At 47.5% G+C, this 20,754-nt stretch overlaps 1 protein-coding gene across 2 annotated transcripts in view; it reads left to right on the forward strand.

The window, feature by feature from the left end:
• The first annotated feature begins 880 nt into the window (after nt 1-880).
• Nucleotides 881-20,754, forward strand: part of NTN5 (netrin 5) — a 35,393-nt gene continuing 15,519 nt past the window's right edge. The window contains exons 1-2 of one of the 2 annotated variants that reach the window (XM_029585686.1): nt 881-956; nt 15,439-15,494. The gene's annotated coding sequence lies outside the window, so the exon portion shown is untranslated. Of the gene's footprint in view, nt 957-15,438; nt 15,495-16,567; nt 16,750-20,754 lie in introns of those variants that run through there. The other variant, XM_029585685.1, reaches the window with a different exon arrangement.

A 20,754-nucleotide genomic window follows, 5' to 3' on the forward strand; every position in this document is an offset into this window, starting at 1 on the left:
ACACAGGTGCAGGTATATACAGACAGATCCGTACAGATGAGCATACATATACACAGACCTGTGCGCACACACACACACACAGAGTGGCACAGATGGACAGACAGACACAGGCGCAGGTATATACAGACAGATCCGTACAGACGGACAGACACACAGGAGCAGACGTAGACAGACAGACCTGTGCACTCACCCACCCAGACCGCCTTGGGCAGACAGACGGACACAGGTGCAGGTATATACAGACAGATCCGTACAGACGGACAGACACACAGGAGCAGACGTAGACAGACAGACCTGTGTGCTCACCCACCCAGACCGCCTTGGGCAGACAGACGGACACAGGCGCAAGTATATACAGACAGATCCGTACAGACGGACAGACACACAGGAGCCAGACGTAGACAGACAGACCTGTGTGCTCACCCACTCAGACCGCCATGGACGGACAGACGGACCCAGGCGCAGGTATATACAGACAGATCCGTACAGACAATGTGTGTGCGCCCCCCCACGGAGCGGCACGGACGGACAGACAGAACAGGAGCACCTATGAACAGACAGACGGGGATGGAGCCACATGCAGGCGGAGTGGCAGACCCAGCCCCTCCTCTGGGGGAGGCCGCACCCTCTTCCTCCTGCACATGGCAGGTCTGACCTTAAAGAGTCCCCTCTGCACCTTGTGGGAGGCAGCTCTCATCAGGAGCACCTCCAGGAGAGTTTGGGGGGCAGGGGGCATGGGGAGAGAATCCACCGTTTGCTAACAGACTCCCCACCACTTATTCTGCTCTTTTTTTTTTTGGTTCTTTGGGAGCAGAGCCTGAGTGTGTGTGTGTGGGGGGGTGGGGGTGTGTATGCTGCGTACGCCCCCGCCCCCCCCCCTCCCCGTCCCATCCTCGGAGGACCACTGGAAGCTGCGCTGAAGGCTTGCTGACTGGAGAGAGGTGCTCCGTGGCGTGGTGAGTGAGACGTCAGTCCAAGAACAAGGCGGGTGGGGGATGCAGAGGAAAGTCCGGGGCAATAACCAGAGATAGAGCGACAGCTGAGGGGGGGGGGGGGGGGGGGGGGGGGGGGAGAGAGAGGTGGGAAAAGCAGGGGCAATAACCATAGATAGAGCGACAGCTGAGGGGGGGGGGGGGGGAGAGAGAGGTGGGAAAAGCAGGGGCAATAACCAGAGATAGAGCGACAGCTGAGGGGGGGGGGGGGGGGGGGGGGGAGAGAGGTGGGAAAAGCAGGGGCAATAACCATAGATAGAGCGACAGCTGAAGGGGGGGGGGGAGAGAGAGGTGGGAAAAGCAGGGGCAATAACCAGAGATAGAGCGACAGCTGAGGGGGGGGGGGGGAGAGAGGTGGGAAAAGCAGGGGCAATAACCAGAGATAGAGCGACAGCTGAGGGGGGGGGGGGGGGGGGGAGAGAGAGGTGGGAAAAGCAGGGGCAATAACCAGAGATAGAGCGACAGCTGAGGTGGGGGGAAGAGAGAGGTGGGAAAAGCAGGGGCAATAACCAGAGATAGAGCGACAGCTGAGGGGGGGGGAGAGAGAGGTGGGAAAAGCAGGGGCAATAACCATAGATAGAGCGACAGCTGAGGGGGGAGGGGGGAGAGAGAGGTGGGAAAAGCAGGGGCAATAACCATAGATAGAGCGACAGCTGAAGGGGGGGGGGGAGAGAGGGGTGGGAAAAGCAGGGGCAATAACCAGAGATAGAGCGACAGCTGAGGGGGGGGGAGAGAGGTGGGAAAAGCAGGGGCAATAACCATAGATAGAGCGACAGCTGAGGGGGGGGGGAGAGAGAGGTGGGAAAAGCAGGGGCAATAACCAGAGATAGAGCGACAGCTATTGGGGGGGGGGGGAGAGAGAGGTGGGAAAAGCAGGGGCAATAACCAGAGATAGAGCGACAGCTGAGGGGGGGGGAGAGAGAGGTGGGAAAAGCAGGGGCAATAACCAGAGATAGAGCGACAGCTGAGGGGGGGGGGGGGGGGGGGGAGAGAGTGGTGGGAAAAGCAGGGGCAATAACCAGAGATAGAGCGACAGCTGAGGTGGGGGGAAGAGAGAGGTGGGAAAAGCAGGGGCAATAACCAGAGATAGAGCGACAGCTGAGGGGGGGGGGAGAGAGAGGTGGGAAAAGCAGGGGCAATAACCAGAGATAGAGCGACAGCTGAGGGGGGAGGGGGGAGAGAGAGGTGGGAAAAGCAGGGGCAATAACCAGAGATAGAGCGACAGCTGAGGGGGGAGGGGGGAGAGAGAGGTGGGAAAAGCAGGGGCAATAACCATAGATAGAGCGACAGCTGAGGGGGGGGGGGGAGAGAGAGGTGGGAAAAGCAGGGGCAATAACCAGAGATAGAGCGACAGCTGAGGGGGGGGGGAGAGAGAGGTGGGAAAAGCAGGGGCAATAACCAGAGATAGAGCGACAGCTGAGGGGGGGGGGGAGAGAGAGGTGGGAAAAGCAGGGGCAATAACCAGAGTACAGGATCTGCTCCGGGGGAGGGAGGGCACTTACCAGCGAGAGGGAGGGGCTCCACTCCAGGGCGGGGTGGGGGGGGACGGACTGTTGTTAGGATGCAGTTGGTGAGATATAACTTATCTTCATCCTCTCCATCCTGGGGGAAGTGTTGGGATTTGCCCAGCACTGGTTAGGGTGCTTGAGCCGCTCCAGATGTTCTCGCTGCTGCCTCGGAGTGTCAGGGAACGCAGCACGGATAATCCAGCTTTACTTAATCTTTGCAGCTTCTCTGACCCTCTCACCCCCCCCTCCACCCCTTCGCCTCTCTTTTCCATGAGGTAAGGATGAGGAGCTGTGGCAGCTGTGTGTGTGCACCAGGCAAAAGCCTGAAATCCATTACCCGGGGAATGTCAGGAGAGCCCCCCTGCTCCTGCCTCGCCTAGGGCAGAAAAACACCACCTTGGGGGAGAGGCTGGGAAACTGGGCATGCTGCTGTCTCGCACCCCCACCTCCACACTCCACTACAGGATTAAAGGGAGACCCTGCTGTCACACACACATATCACTACAGGACATGCTGCTGTCCCGCACACATCTCCACATCTCATTACAGAGTACGCTGCTGTCATGCACACATACATCACTACAAGGCAAGCTACTATCTCGCATCACTAAAGGGAGATGCTGCTGTCACACACCCAGACACCGACATCCCCATTTCATTACAGGACACACTGCTATCACATGCACACACACAGCAGCAAGCTGCTGTCTCACACATCACCAAAGGGAGATACTGCTGACACACACACACCACTTCAGGATAGGCTGCTGTCTCACACCCCACATTCATGTCTTATTACAGGGCACACTGCTGTCACACACACAGCACTACAAGGCAAGCTGCTGTCTCACACATCACCAAAGGGAGATACTGCTGACACACACACACACATCACTTCAGGATAGGCTGCTGTCTCACACCCCACGTCCACGTCTTATTACAGGACACACTGCTGTCACACACACAGCACTACAAGGCAAGCTGCTGTCTCTCACATCACCAAAGGGAGACACCGCTGTCACACACACACACCACTTCAGGATAGGCTGCTGTCTCACACCCCACATCCCCATCTCATTACAGGACACACTGCTGTCACACGCACACACACAGCACTACAAGGCAAGCTGCTGTCTCACACATCACCAAAGGGAGATACTGCTGTCACACACACACACACACACACACACATCACTTCAGGATAGGCTGCTGTCTCACACCCCACATCCACGTCTTATTATAGGGCACACACACACATCACTACAAGGCAAGCTACTATCTCGCATCACTAAAGGGAGATGCTGCTGTCACACACACCCACAGACACACACACACACACCACTTCAGGATAGGCTGCTGTTTCACACCCCACATCCACATCTCATTACAGGACACACTGCTGTCACACGCACACACACATCACTACAAGGCAAGCTGCTGTCTCACACATCACCAAAGGGAGACACTGCTGTCACACACACACACACACACATCACTTCAGGATAGGCTGCTGTCTCACACCCCACATCCACGTCTTATTATAGGGCACACACACACATCACTACAAGGCAAGCTACTATCTCGCATCACTAAAGGGAGATGCTGCTGTCACACACACCCACAGACACACACACACACACACACACACACCACTTCAGGATAGGCTGCTGTTTCACACCCCACATCCACATCTCATTACAGGACACACTGCTGTCACACGCACACACACATCACTACAAGGCAAGCTGCTGTCTCACACATCACCAAAGGGAGATACTGCTGTCACACCCACACCCACACATCACTTCAGGATAGGCTGCTGTTTCACACCCCACATCCCCATCTCATTACAGGACACACTGCTGTCACACGCACACACACATCACTACAAGGCAAGCTGCTGTCTCACACATCACCAAAGGGAGATACTGCTGTCACAACCCACACCCACACATCACTTCAGGATAGGCTGCTGTTTCACACCCCACATCCCCATCTCATTACAGGACACACTGCTGTCACAGGCACACACACATCACTACAAGGCAAGCTGCTGTCTCACACATCACCAAAGGGAGATACTGCTGTCACACCCACACCCACACATCACTTCAGGATAGGCTGCTGTTTCACACCCCACATCCCCATCTCATTACAGGACACACTGCTGTCACACGCACACACACATCACTACAAGGCAAGCTGCTGTCTCACACATCACCAAAGGGAGATACTGCTGTCACACCCACACCCACACATCACTTCAGGATAGGCTGCTGTTTCACACCCCACATCCCCATCTCATTACAGGACACACTGCTGTCACACGCACACACACATCACTACAAGGCAAGCTGCTGTCTCACACATCACCAAAGGGAGACACTGCTGTCACACACACACACACACACATCACTAATCATCTTATGTATCTGATCTGAAACCTGGGATTGTAAAAGTTTCAGGAAGCCAGCGAGCTCTTCAGCTGGCCTGGCGAGCTCCAGAGCCAAAACTCCCCAAACAGCCGAGAGGTAGCAAAACCCCCGCCGGCTCTGTCTTTTCTGGATTGCGTTGGCACTGGCAGGGGGGGCTCTTTTCCCATGCCTGGCGATTAGCTCCCTCTTAATCCTGCTCTTTGTGGGGGGGATTCGGGAGAGGCACAGGAATCAGTCCGAGCTTGGGAATGCGGCGGAGCAGAACCCGAGGCGCTGGCCTGCACATCTGGACAGACCGGCAAGGAAGGGGGTGAAAGAGCGCACGCATTAGTGAGTTGGACGGCCGATACACTTTATATGTTTGTTGTTAGGGTTGGATTTGTTATAGATTTGGATGTATTTTATGCGATGTTACTTTAATTTGCTTCGAGCTCCTAGAAGTGGGGACGGAAAGTGAAGTGTAATTTAAAAAAAAAAGGCCCACCAGGGTTTCTTTTTGGGAGAGGGAGGTGTGGCAGATGGTTTTCTCAGTTAATATTTTCCTCCTCCTTTCCCCTCCATCTTCTCCCTTTCGTCATAGTAACATGGTAGTGACGGCAGCAAAGGACCAAATGGTCCATCATATCTGCCCCGCAAGCTTCCTGTGGTAATATCTAACCATGCCACATAGGTCACCCCCCAGCTTTCTCTTACGAGTAGTCTGTGTAGTTACCCCCAATCCTTATCACAAGGGTAGAAATATATACAATCAAAAGCAAGCAACTTTCAAACCTATAGAAAATTACTGCTAGTAACAAATTCACTGGGCGAGGAGCCTTCCTGAAAATTCCAGCAACGCTGACTTGCTTTGCTTCTGGACTTGGCCGTAGAAGCTATTCCTGTGCTTTTCCCCTTCTGTCTGCATATCAGTACCCCTAGACCGTAAAAGTTGAGGCCTCTGTAGGTTGCCTTCTGACTCCAATTCCCCTTCCCCCGCCGTCAAAGCAGAGAGCGGTGATGCAGTTGTATCAGAAGTATCAAGGCTTATTGGGTGAGGGGAGTAATCCCCATGCGTCTGCTAAGGGCAGTAACCACCGCACCGAGTGGGTTACCCCCATGCGCTCGTTTCCTCGTTCCCATCCTCTAAGCTTAAGGGACCCACAGTGCTTATCCCGTGCCTCTTTGAATTCTTTCCCTGTTTTCGTCTTCACCACCTCTTCCGGAAGGGCAATTCCAGGCGTCCACCACTCTCTCCGTGGAGAAGTATTTCCTGACGTTGGTTCTGAGTCGTCCTCCCTGGAGTTTCATTTCGTGACCCCTAGTTTTACTGATTTCTCCAATGGAAAAGGTTCGAAGTTCATGCATCATTAACACCTCTCAGGTATCTGAAGGTCTGCATCCGATCTCCCCTGCACCTCTCCTCCCTCCCTGATTTTCCTTTCCTGCTCTCTTAAGTTCTTTATTATTCTGCTTCATTCAACTTCAATCCTTTCCCTTCTCTTCTGGATCATTTCCTCTTGCCTTTATCCTTTCTTTACCTCCTGTTTCTCTCCCCTTCTCTACCTCCTAGCACTCGTTCATTTCTTATAATTCTTCTCCCTCATCCACGCCTTCCTTTCTCATTTCTGTCTTTCCCCATCCCTTTTACCTTCCTTTTCTTTTATTCCTCTCTCTCAAACATGTTCTCCTTTCTCCTTCCATCTTTGAGTCCATTCTTTTTTCCTATACTTTTTTTTTTTAAGTATTAAACCAAAAGAAATTTTTTTTTTAAAAGTTTGTCTCTTCCCATTCTGTGCAAAAGGAGGAAGGGAAGAAGGCCAAAATGATGTACCAAAGAGGACACTTGTTCACGTTGATTTCTTTTAGGGATGTGCGTTTGTTTAAAACTAATAAGGAATCTGAAACAAAAAAAAAAAGCCCTTTTTTTTTTTTGGTTCAGTTCATTTTAAATGAAACGAATTCCTGGGGGCACCAGAACCTTGAACATTTTCGAGGCATTCGTTTCAGGAAAGAGAGAGCATTCTAGTTCCAAATGGTGCATGGCTACTGGCGACCCTTGCGTGCTGTTTCCAAATAATGTGCCGTAATTGTAAATAGCGTACACTATTCAGAAACAGTGCACGCTAACGAATTAAACGCAACACACCCCAAGAAAATGAAATGTGTCTGGAAGCACCCCCCAATGAAACAAAACCCGCTGAAAATGTTTTCTCGGTACACCCCTATCCTCCTCCTCCTGATTTCTCCATTTCATCCAGAAATAAAAGGAGCAGTCAGTTCAGATTTTCAGATGTTGAACGTTGAAGGCCTAGAGTTTTGGTGCTCTTTTTTTTTGGGGGGGGGGGGGATGTTTTAACCCTACAGAGTAAAATCAGGGTTGGTGAGGATGGGGGAACAGTATTGAGTATGGGAAGGGGGGGTGGGTGGAGAATGAATGCTTGAAATTAACAAGGCAAAAGCAAATACTGTATGCAAAAGCACCACTTCCCAGCCTAGGGACTCGGCGGTTCTTCACTTGGCCACGATATTTTCCCACAAAATGGCTCTCAATGCCCTCCCATTATCCCCTCCACAATGGAAAAATTTTTTTTTTTTTTTTTATTTTGTGAGGAATGGAATAGCAGATGAAGAAAGAAAGCGGGTAGAGGAAAGGAAATGGGGCCAGGGTGGGATATTGTACAGCTCAGGGGACAGATTGATTGATTTAAAATAATGCATAGACCGCTTAGACCCAGTTCAAAGAGATTTCCATAACCACAAACCTAAAAAAAAAAAAGTTATATATTTAAATCCAAACTAAAAACACAATAGTAAATCATTAAAGCACATCCCACCCCACCCCCCCAAAAAAAACCACAAAACCATGCAAAATAACAAAAAAAAATCTTAACGCGAGGGCCAACACGGACCCCAAATATAAGACCAGAAATCCGCAAAATAACTGCATTCTCATCTCCCTCGGATTACTGGGTCGTCTCCCCCCCCCCGCATGGCACTGATCCCTGTTATAAGAACGTCCACCCCCAATAAGGCAATCTGTGCACGCTCTCTGACCTTCACAAACAGTCCAACACCCCCCCCCTTTTGTGTTCATTTATAATTAAGAAAAACGTCCATTTCCCCCCCCCCCCGGACGCGGCCATCAAAGGGGATTTGTGGTTTGTAAAAATAGAATCAGCGTTTATGCAACGCACGGTGGCGCCTCCAAGTTATCTTATCTGTTATTCAGGGGAATAAAAGTTTTATCTGTGATTGAACCCCCGCCGCTCCTCTTTGCTCTGGGCTTTCTATCTTTCCCTCTTACCTGCGCTCTCTGACATCTTTCCCTCCTCATCCTCCATTCTTTCCTTCAAGTTCCTTTCCTCTCCTCTGCCTTTTTCATGCCCTCCCTGTCAGACTCAATTTCTCTGGGTGTTGGCAAAGCTTATACATAAGATGGCTCCAAAATGAAAGGAGGAGAAAAAAAATATTTGATTGTAAAAAAACAAACCCAAAAACCACCCAGTAAAATGTTCAGAATCCAGAAAGAATGGTTTCCTGATTCTGATTCGGGACTGTCCCTGCTCAGATCCCGGTTCTGACCCCGCAGATCCTGCGGCTCTGGCTGCTGTTTCTCCTCTTTCCCCCAGGATCAGACGCAGTTTTTCCTGCTCCTTCCTGGCTGGGAAGTCCTGGATTTTCTCTCTCTTTTCTCAGCGCAGGAGGAAATGCATTTCTGCTTCTCTTTCCCCGGTGCTGCACCGCAGGCAGAGTTGGGCTTCTGGGGGTTTCCAGCTCACTTTCTGCCTGCACCTTCTGTCCCTAACCTTCTGTACCTAGTGAGGGTCTCTGAGGTGAGGGAGGCTGCTAGCATGGAGTTTCTGTGCAGGGATCTGTCACAGTCCGGCTGGTTCTGTTTCCCAGTAGGAGGTGTATTGGGGTTCTAGGGCCCGGTGCTGCCTTTTCCTAGGCAGGGTTGGTGCTGTGTGAGTTCCAGTAGTTAGTGCTGTTATGGTATGGCTGGTTTGCTCTTCAGGTGCTAAGAATGTCACACAGTGCCTGGTAATGGCTGTTGATGAGGTGACCCCAGAATGTGAATATTCTTTTTTTGCATGGTCAGTAGTAAGGGGAAGCGTCCTCATTCTGCTCTGTACCCATTGTTAGGGGAATTCCTGTGGACATGGAGTGTCTGTTACAGAACTGGAAGTGCAAGGCTTCTATTACATTTCTGTCCCATTCTTTATATCCAGTTCTAATCTCCCAAATTCACAGTATCAGAACAAGGTCTGCCTAGCCTGGGGTCTACTCCAGCACTGGGTTTTATCAATTCCTTGGCGTTTTCTGGAGGAGAATCATTTTTGTCTTTTCCAGGCCCCTCTTTGCAGACCCAGGTCTCCAGCAGGTTTCGGATCTCTTGTAGAGTTGGGGATAGAACGACCTGACCATTTGATCTCCGAGTCCATTTAGTTCCCGTCCTGGGGCTGTGGGGATCCCTCCAGGAGCGTGGGGGGGGGAGATAATTGACGGAGATATCCCAGAGGGAACTGCGTCTCAGGCTACACCCCTGCATCGCTCCTCACTCCTGCCCGAAGCTGGCTGTCTTTCTGCAGGTGGTTTGTCCGAGAGTCCTCCTTGGTGCCTCTTTAGAATTACAAATTTGGCCAAGAAAAAAAAATCAGTGAAATGGGGAAACGACTCGGGGGGAGCTCCACAGCAGATGTGCTGGCTGAGTGTTTCGATAAGAAAATATCAGATGTTCAAAAAGAGTTTTTAACTATCCCCTCTCAGGACAGTTTTAACCCAGTTGGTTCCCCCACTTCTCTGCTAGATCCACTTCCTTCTAAAATGTTAAAAAAAAAAAAAAAAAAAAAATCAAAATCTTGGCTTTGCCTTCACCCCTGTGCTGTGATTAATACAGTTTGAAATGGGCTCCAGTGCCCTCTGTACCAAAAGCCCAGGCTGGTCCTCTTTTAAAGATAAATTATAAAAAAGTCTAGCTCGAATTCAAAGAGATTGTATGTAACCAAACCGGGGAAACCTCATAAAGTGCCAATATTAGGCTACGCGAGAATGCCTATGAGGCTACTTGTTTCAAAACGCTAGCTCCAACTTTGTGGTTGTTAGAGTATGGTTATAATCATTGGTAACCCCAGCAAGACCAGATGCTCAGTCCATTACTCCATTGGGCTATCTTGACAGTCCAGTGCTGGTCCACTATTGTGGGAGTGAATAATGGTATAGAAAATGAAATGTTAGACCAATCAAAACTCACACTTACGACGCCAAGGTTACAAAACTCACAGTTACGACGCCAAGGTTACAAAACTCACACTTACGACGCCAAGGTTACAAAACTCACAGTTACGACGGCACCTTGGCGTCGTAAGTGTGAGTTTTGATTGGTCTAACATTTCATTTTCTATACCATTATTCACTCCCACAATAGTGGACCAGCACTGGACTGTCAAGATAGCCCAATGGAGTAATGGACTGAGCATCTGGTCTTGCTGGGGTTACCAATGATTATAACCATACTCTAACAACCACAAAGTTGGAGCTAGCGTTTTGAAACAAGTAGCCTCATAGGCATTCTCGCGTAGCCTAATATTGGCACTTTATGAGGTTTCCCTGGTTTGGTTACATACAATCTCTTTGAATTCGAGCTAGACTTTTTTTTTTATAATTTATTGTTAATAACATAGTGTCTGGCATTTTCTGGACCATTTTTTGAGTATTGATACACGCAATTCCTCTTTTAAAGATAGCAGGATCAAGACCCCCTTCCAACACGAACCACTGCAGCTCCCGCTTATCTCTAAATTACCAGTGAAGGTTGTACATCAGCAACTTTTTTTGAATGATCTTGGAAAAAAAAAAAAAAAAGCCCTTCGCCCTGGACGATCTGGCTATTGCCAAGGCTTAGGAAACAGAAACAGCTCCGCGGGTGAGAGGTAAATGAAATTCGGGTCAGAACCGACAGGGAAGTGGGGGGGCTGGGGGGCGGGGGACGAAAGAGGCCCCCATCACACTTTCTGGACTCCAGCGGCGCTTTGGAGTCTGCTAATCGCGCCCTCTTAACTCCAACACTCGCATGGGTTAGGGCTCAGTGAGTTTGATCATTTTCTGTCAGGTAAACTGAGGCGGGGGGGGGGGGGGGGGGGTGTCCAGCTTTGTCATCCCTGACACCACTGCCCTATTGCAGCCGACCCAGTTTCAGTCCCATCTCTTTTCAATCTGTTCTCTTTCCTTCCCTGGTGACCTTGATCCAGGATCGTGGAACGGGTCAGGTTTTTTCCCCCCTTCGGCCGACGATATCCAGCCGCTGGCATATTTTGAGCCCGCAACGTCGGGTGACTTGACAGCATCTTAATAATTGCCCTTCACTCTGTTCCCACCTGGCTGGCGGGGGCGAAAAACTGAAATTAAATCCACGGGGAACGAAGCAGAGGAAATGGTTCCCTAGAGAGTAGTTGCTGGGGGGAAATATCTACACCCCCCCCCCTGAAGATCTGGTGGCCACTTTAGGGTAGCAGATGGGAAGGCTTAAAAAGTGAACTTGAAAAGCCAGACGCGCCCCAAAACCGGCAGATGAGCGCGCCTCGAGCACTTGGCGCGCGTCCGCCCGATTTTATAAAGCTGCCACCTACCCGCACAAGTACCGATGCGTGAATAGGTCGCATCGGGGGGGGGGAGGGGTGAATGGAATGTGGGCGGGGCCTGGGCGTTCCGGGGCGGGGCCAATAGATATGTGCGCACGTACCTACACGGGCGAGCGTCCAGGTGCATTTCAGCGCAACTTTAAATTCTGCTATAGATTTATGTATTTATTTGTTTGTTCAGTTTTATATACCGTCATTCGGTTCAGCCATCATAACGGTTTACAAAAATCAAACAGAGAATAAACCATTAAAAACATTGATGCATAAATTAATAGTGGAAAAGAAGAAGGGATCGGGGAGAGGTTGGTGGTGAAAAAGGGAGCATAAGGAAGTGAAGGGAAAAGGATAGTGGTAACAGTGTTGGTATTTAAACATATTCAGGATGGTCTTCTAGTGTTAATTATAAGTTCATGTTGCTATTATGATGGTCGTTGCCAGACGATATTTCATTATCTCCTTTGCATGAGTATGGTTGGTAGTCTTGGTTAAAATTAGATTGTTGAAATAAATGATCATTAACGTAGACTTTATGAAAAAGAAAAGTCTTTAGATCTTTTTAGAAAGTTTTGATATTCGTTTGAGTTCTTAAATAAGGTGGTAAGGAGCTCCATTTTTTAGGACAGGCTATGGAGAAAGCTCTATTTCTTGTTGTTGAAAGATGAGCATGGGTGGAATTATTAGACAAGAGGTATTATTTGATCAAAGATTCCTATTGTTGTTCTGTAACGTGATTTTTAAGCTTGTTTGTTTGTGGTGATCGGAATGAATTAATTTGTGTATAATTATTAAAATCTTATAATCAATTCGTGATTTAATAGGGAGCCAGTGTAGTGAAGATAATATAGGGGTAATGAATGTGATCATTCTTTTTTTTTTCAAGTTAAAATTCTTGCTGCAGCATTTTGAAGAATCTGTAAAGGCTTGATGTTGATATATGGAAGGCCAGTCATAAGGAATTACAGTAGTCAATGGTTGAGAAGATAATTAGTTGTAAAACTGTTCTGAAATTTACTAAATTTAGAAAAGGTTTTATCCACCGTAGAATTAGGAGTTTGTGATAACCTTCTATGATTTTGGTAGTAATGTGGTTATTATAAGATAGGTTATTGTCAATTATTACTCCAAGGTTTCTGGCGTGATTGACAGGGGATATTGGCTTAATTTGATTGTTAGTTGTGAATAATGGTGGTGGTAATACAATGGGTTTTTTGTTCATTATAAGTATTTTGGTTTTATCAATGTTGATTATGAGCTTTAATTTTGTAAGGAGTTGCTTGATTGATTCAAGTAATAAAGACGTGTCTTTATAAGTATCATCAGTGGAGTTTTTTATGGGAATTAAAAGTTGTATGTCATCAGCATAAAGGTAGTGGGTGATTTGCCGATCATTTAATAGCTGGCAAATTGGTAAGAGGTATATGTTAAATAAAGTCGCAGACAACGCTGAACCTTGAGGAACTCCAGTATTGAGGGTAATTTTTTTTTTAGAGATGTTGTTATTAAATGAAACTTGATAAGTTCTGTTGGAGAGAGAAGATGAAAACCATTGTAATGTAGTCTCAGCTAAACCAAGTTCAGATAGTCGTTCTAGAAGAATTTGATGATTAACTGTGTCAAAAGCTGCAGAGAGGTCAAGGAGTACTGGTAGATATTGCTTTCCATGATCAAATCCTCTTAAAATAGTATCATTTAGAGAGATGAGGCGTAAGTCAGAATAAAACAATATCCTAGCCACATATGAACGGCTTGAGGGGTCTGGGTTAGCTGTAGCTGTCGACTGAGGAAACTGGTCATGGCCTGGACACGCACCCCTTATAAAATTCCCTGACTTGTGCATCTCAAATCCGACATTTCCCGGCCGCGCGCGTACACTGTTAAAATTAGGCGCACGGGTCCACGCGCCCCCCGCCTATTTTATAATCTAAACTTTTCAACGCATCTGGGCGCGCGCCCCTATACCCGTATATATGGGTACCCATGTGCCTGCTTGAAAGTTTACCACCTCTGTTTGCAACCCGAAACCAAGATTCCCCTGTTGGCCATACACCATCTTTCCATTCAAAATCCCCCTCCCCTCCCCCCCCGCCATGTCCGGACTTTCACCCAAGGAGGCCCTCCTCGGTGTCTGCCGGGCTTTTATTAGGTCCTCGCGCGTTCCCCACGACGAGACCCACTCGATATCCCATCACCTGCGAGCCATCTCCACCGCCCGCCTCGCTCCGGAGCAACCCTCCCCCAGATCCGAGGCAGGAAAGAACAAAACGATTGGAAAAAGGTCTTCTCACAAGCCTGTGGATCCCAGTAGGCTTCCTTTTTTTGCTATTTGTTTTCTTCTGTTTCTTTCTTTACTGCGATGCTTTTGTCTTGGTAACACGTGTATCGGATTGCTGATTTGATTGTTGGCGTGTTCTTTAAGCTTCTTGTAGATTGTTTTATTGTGACCTTCTTTTATCGCAAGCTTTATTACCTTATTCATTAGTTTTGTAAACCGCTTTTGATGTCTTGAGGGGAAAAGGAGGTTGATCAAGGTCAATGAACTTTAAACTAAACAGATTTAATTCTCTCAAAGGGTCCCTCCGCACCCTCGATGCCAGCTTGCAGTTGTTGACGGTTGAGGCTGGGGTGCCAGTTACAATCAAAAGCTTTCGCAAAGTCAGTAAAACTTTCAAGTGTTCTCCCCGAGTGGTTGCTCCTTTAACTTGTTTATTGATCAGGGTCTGTAAGGTAAAGACGAGGTTGATAGTCTGGGGCTTGGGGAGGAACCCAATCGGATTTCTGGGCAGACTTTCACTGTTCTTTAGGGATTGTAGCATTCGTTGGTTGAAGACACGACAGAACAGTTTGCCGATGCTGACACAGGTCCTATAGTTATTTGGGTTTTCTGAGCTCTCTCTCTCTCTCTCTCTCAGATGCAGGAAACTTTCTTGATCTGACCCCTTGTACATGTGTTGCCAAAGAAAGAGGTACAGTGGCTGTATATAGAACAAATATAATACCAGTAAAAATAAAATGACACCGTGCAGACAGGGACAGTAAGCAGGATGGTTCCTGGGTTCTGATTGTCCCTGCTCAGATCCCGGTTCTGGCCCGGTGGCAGGACCCCCGCAGATTCTGCGGCTCTGGCTGCTGTTTCTCCTCTTTCCCCCGGGATCAGACGCAGTTTTCCCTGCTCCTTCCTGGGTGGGAAGTCCTGGATTTTCTCTCCCTTTTCTCAGTGCAGGAGGAAATGCACTTCTGCTTCTCTTTCTCCGGCGCTGCACTGCAGGCAGAGTTGGGCTTCTGGGGGTTTCCTGCTCACTTTCTGTCTGCACCTTTCTCTTTCTTATTCTGTGTTGGGTGAGGGTCTGTCCGTGTCCTGCGTGTGTGAGTGAGGCGAGGGAGGCTGCCAGCGTGGAGGTTCTGTGCAGGGATCTGTTGCAGTCCGGCTGGTTCTGTTTCCCAGTAGGAGGTGTATTGCGGTTGTAGGGTATAATAATTATAGTGTTGCCTTTTTACAGGTAGAGTTGTTGCTATGTATGTCCTGGCAGGTTTACTCCATAGGTACTGAGTGTGTTTTTTGCAGGATTTAATTTTACCCTCTGTCTTTTTCCCTCTTTCACCTTCCCTCGCCGCTTTCATGTTTCCTCAACCTTTGCTCCCTTTTTGCCTTTCTAAGTCACAGCTGGCAGAAAACACAAAATAAGGTGTGCATGCCTCAGACATGGCAAGTTCTGAAAAAAATGTTTCCAAGTCCAACTGTCCACTCCTTCGCCCTCGCCATCACCACCACTCAGTCGGCAGGGTATACAAACTAACTATAGAAGAAATCAAATCCTCGGCTGATGTTATGGGACCTCTTAATCCTGTTTGTGGCGCCTGATTCTGATCTTTTTTTTTTTTTTTAAAGAAAGACTACTACAACCAGAGTAAAGGCCTGGCCAAAATGACGGGCGAAAAAGTCAGGTACGTGCATAGACTTGCTGCTTGACCTTCCTTCCGCCATCTCTCAGGCTGACGCTGAAGCTGAGCCAGTCTTTCCCCGATGGTGAAAGTTACAAACATCATTACACAGCGTGTGTACATATACCTACGGAGTGCATTATGTACTCGCGTTACTGCCCCATGGGAAATGTGTCAAAATGTGACTCCAACTTCAATTATATTTCTCCTTTAGGGCCTAGCTGCTAAGGCTTGTACCAGGTTCTGTGTCGGGGGGGGAGGGGAGATTCGTAAATAAGGCCCTTAGGTTTGCGAAGGGACAGTTTTGGGTGGGACACAAGAAAGAACATGAAGAATTGGAATCAAGCATCAGATCACCAGTACAAGACTGCACAAATATGCGTTTTGGAGTGTGACTGAGAGTGGCCAACACAAAGATGATTCGGTCTCTCGCCCTGTACAATTTGCCTCTTAAACCAGGTCAGTAAGACTCGCGGCCTTTGAATTCCTTGAAGAGATTTTACATGCTGAAAGCCTTGGGATGTGCCTCCTCTTTAGCTGCTCCCAATGTTTAGGAATCTATAAGTAAATCAGTGAGATGCTGCTGTACTGTTCATCATCAGAGCCCTTGTAGGCATCTCACTAATACACGTAAAGCAGGAATACAACACCGACAGCTGAAGAGTGGATCTTCATCAGAGCCATATGCAGGCTCACCCCGATCCATGTTATGCATGGCCAGTGGGAGTCTGGGAAAGAGATTTTTTTTTTTTTTTACATGCATAATCAACATAAGGATTGATGTCTATAAACTTGTTAAAAACCTGCTGTCCCTGCCCCCTTCCCCTTCCCATGTCATAAGCGTAAAATGGCAGTGAGTCAGTATCATGCAGTGAATCAAAGCTGGGAGTAGAGGGGGGGTGGGAGTAAGCGAAACGGCAGCCGATAAGTCAGGGAGGAATCAAACCCTGTCAGTGAGGGACCACTGATCCTTGGGGTTAAAATTCCAGAGCCGCGGGAGGGTGGAGTGGGAACGTTGACTTAAAAAAAGCGAGACCCACTGGTATAGATAGATCTTCTGACCTTTGGAAATCTCTAAGACCTTTCCCCGAGCACTGTGCACCAGTTTTAGAGTCTCCCTGCGGCAGCGACGGAGCTGCCCTGGGAGAAAAGGAGAGAAGCCATACAGATGGAGTCGGCCCGGTGCATGGGAATGGACCCGCGGAGCTAAAACCGCAGCTTGATCTTCCTCTGCCAGGTTGACTCTGCAGAAACCGAGGTTGGCAAAAAAAAAAAAAAAAAAAAAATCCATTTGTTTCCCTAACAGAGACTCTGCCTGGAGAGTCAAGGAAGGTAAACTTTTTATGTAATTATAGGCTCCAACTATTTCTCTCTTTTTTTTTTTTTTTTTTTTTTATAACCAATGGACTTTATTCTGTAAGCCAGACAGGTGTTTTCCAGGTGTTTCTGGAAAATCCGAGAACAACATGTTGGCTGCTTGCGCCGCACTAGCGCTGGAGGGATTTTGAACTTAAAAGCGTTATCATGGCACCGGGGGAGAAGATAAAAGATGATAAAAAAAAATCCAAAGCGCTGTGCGCCCTTCCGTGCTGCCCGCCAGAGCGTGCACCTGCCTTTTGAAACGGAGTTTCGTTTCTTTCGTTCCTGACGAAGCCCGGAATCGTCGTCGGGCATCAGCGCGGGAGCCTCCGCGTCCGGCTGGGATACCCCTGCATCGAGGGCCACTTTTTAGCTCAAGCCGGGGTCCCTGCTTCTCCCTGCTTGCTCGGTTTCCCCCCACCCCCCCCCCCCAAATTAGAGACCTTCATTTTCCATTTTGATTTGAGTTTACCTGGAAATTTTTCAGTGTTTCTTACGCTTAAGAGCAAACAACCGGGAGAGATTGATGGGGGGGGGGGGGGGGGGGGGATGACATTTTTTTCTGGGTAAATATCCTTTTTGGGTTTGGGTTTTTTTTTTTGTTGCAATAAACACTGACACCTTCCTAGGAGAAATAAAATCCAATCTGCAGAGCAAAGTCCCTAACTGTCGTATACCACCTGCCTTTCACCCCCCCAATCCTCTCCTCCACTCTTCTGGTCGTACCCCCCAAAAAAAAACCCACCCAAAACCCGGGATGGATCACCCTGGCTCCCCTGACTTATTGGGGGGGGGGGCCCTGCTGAAAATGGAGGCGGGATTTTATCTGAAACCCACGCTTACAGCCCCCTCCCCCCCTCAGGCAGAAGACCCTGGGACTCATTTCAGCCCATTTGCTGATTAAGGACCCCGAGAAGGCTCGGGGCGTCCTCCCCAGGTTCCTTCCTTTAATTCTTCCTTTTCTGGATCAGAGATTTGGTGAAATGAAAGGCCGAGGGGGGCGGGAGGCACAGTGAGAGAGGGAGGACGTTTTTATTTATTATTATTATTATTATTTATTTATTTTTTTTTTAACTGCCTTATGTCTTGCTTTGGCAACCCGCGGGCCAAATTGCAAAGGCCAGGAAAGATTCCCCCAATCCGAGAAGGAGACAGAGGGGAACGTTTGGGTGGGGGAGTGGAGAGAAGGAGAGGGAGGAAAGGGGGTAGAGGAAAAAAAGAAAGAGGGAGCGAGGAAGTAGAATAGAACGGGGGGGGGGGGGGGAGAAGCAAAAAAAAGCTGAGAAGGAATGGGAACAGCAGTAACCAGACAAGATGTATAATCCATACCAACCTGATTTCTGTCTCATTCCTATTTTTGAATGAATGATGTTCTTGTGTTCTGTTTTTTTTTTTTTTTTCTTCTTCCCTTTAACTTCTTCTCTTTAGCCCCTTGAAGGCTAAAACATCTGCAGGAGGTAGAGCAGGGCCCCCCGTCTTACAGCAAACCGTGAAATTTGGGGAGGGGGGGGGGGAATGCAGGAACATGGAAGCTTACCCAAAGCAGAAAAAAAAAATAAAATAAAATAACCTGATAATTTTCTTACATGCCCATGGGAGTGGGGTGGGAGCTATGGAAAGCAAACAGGACATTGGGCGGCGGGGGGGGGGGGGGGGGGATGGAGAAGGAGGCCAAATGATCCCGAAATTCCTGGCACGAGATGGCCGGAGCTAAGGGACGGTGAAATCCTGGCGGCGTTTAGCCTGGCTCATCAAATCGGGGGGAAGCGCTGGTAATTCTTCTGACCTCCTGAGGGCTTGCGGATGGGGAAGCCAAGCTTGCAAAGCAAACATTTTTCTTAAATTAATTCTGCTGACTTACGACCAGCAAAGCTTGAGCCCTTCCCCCACCTCTTCTCCTCTCGTGTTATCCCTGAGAAGCTCTGGAAGTCCAGAAATGGGTGGAAATGGGGAAAGGTGTTACTGGCCTGTTCATCATCAGAACCATAAAGCATGCACCAATAAAATATAGAAAAGGGAGTGAGTTATCAAAGGAGAGCACACTGCAGCGATAACATTGCGAAAAGCAGAATAATCAGTGCTACGCATTTTACTGTATTACAAAGTCATTAAATTACTGGAACTAGTTAGCATGGAATTGGCTCTGATGCACCACGCTGGGGGATCGTGCATGTTTTTACATTCCTGAAAGGGTAGGGGGGAAGGTAATTCCCCCCTTGGTGAAATGCAGCCTCGGCCTTCGTCCACCAAGATGGGAAAAGTGACTGAAGCTGGGTGATCAGTGAACAAAGCCTGTGAGAGAATCTGGAATTTGGTTTCTAGATCGATACAAGGCCAGGTGTAGATTGTGGGAAGTGTGTTTTTCCACCAGAGGATGTGGATCACACGGCCTTCTATGTCGGGGATTTGGTGACCATCAGATTAGGCTCTTTATCTGAGGAAATACTAAAGAAACATCTTGAAAACCTCAAATAATACTTCTAGAAAACGTAAGTGAAGCTTCTAGAAGATCTAAATACATTCCAGAAAACGTCGTTAAACTTCCAGGAAATCTAAAAAGAAGTACGCTTCCAGAAAACCCAGGGCGATAAAAGGATTTTCGTGCGTAAATGGACTTTCAAAAACTGCTGCTTTGATGCGCAACACTCCTTTGAAATGTCACTGAACTTCCAAAATATTTTAGGGCGCCTAAAAGGGCTTTCGAAAATGTCTACGCTATATGCTTCTTTTACGCGCGTAACTCCTTTTGAAAATCACCTCCAACAATCTTCTTGAAAATGTTAAACTCCCCCCCCAATCAAAAAAAAAAAAAAAGAGCCCACAAAATTATTTTTTAAACAAACGGCAGGAAAACATGGTTTCTATATTTTTTTTAAATTCGCGATTGTAGGTTTTCAATCTGTAATTCAAAGGATCCATTGGAGAGAAAAAAGCAAGACGGAAAAATATTTGTGTGTTCGAGTACATGCATGCACTATTTACGAGTGCTCTTTTCTTCTATTCCTCTGAAATTTTTTCTCTCTCTCTCTCTTTCTCTCTCTCTCTATATATATATCTATATATATATAGAGAGAGACAAAAAATTTCAGAGGAATAGAAGAAAAGAGCACTCGTGAATAGTATAGTGTTAATTAAAAAAACAAATCTTTATTAGTTTGTACTTTAAGACAATTAAAATAAATGAGTGCCTATGCACTTGTTACTTAATTGACACAAAAAAGTATACCTTGGATATATCCAAGCATATGCCTGATTTCGACTTCCCTAACACTCTCCCGTCTGGGTCAACACATCATGTGTCTCACTACTTAATAATCCCAGAAACAAATACAATCTCCTCCTGCCAAAGACTGACTACTTGTTACTTGACTGATCCGAATCGCTAGTATGTTAGATTTCAGTAATTTAAAATGTTGTTTCTCTTAATGTTTTATGCAATTTAATTTAATTTAATTATTCACCCAGTTCTTCATTTCCTTGTTCTATGTAAGACACTTGTGTTATGTCATCCCAAAGTTATATGTAAACCGAAGTGATTGGTAACATTGTTACCAGAACCTCGGTATATAAAAAATGTTAAATAAAATAAATAAAATATCCATATGCTAATAAAAAAATGTGAACTAGTCCCTGCCTCTACCAATCTTGTTTGGGGAATAACAGCACAATTGTAATAGAAAATGAATGCTCACGTATCGAGAGAACATCAATTTTCTGCAGCTGACATCTGTCGCTTAGCATCATCCATCTTAAATGAATGTGCAAAACATCCCCGGCACTAGAAACCACGTTGTACAATTGTTTCGTGTTTGGGAAAAATAAGCCACGCACGAAGCCTTATCACTCTGGTATAAACCGACTCAAAGGGACGGTGACGTCCCCTGAGGTCCATAACTGCTTGCGG

The sequence above is a fragment of the Rhinatrema bivittatum genome, chromosome 19 (assembly GCF_901001135.1).
Source record: "Rhinatrema bivittatum chromosome 19, aRhiBiv1.1, whole genome shotgun sequence".
Classification (NCBI taxonomy): domain Eukaryota; kingdom Metazoa; phylum Chordata; class Amphibia; order Gymnophiona; family Rhinatrematidae; genus Rhinatrema; species Rhinatrema bivittatum.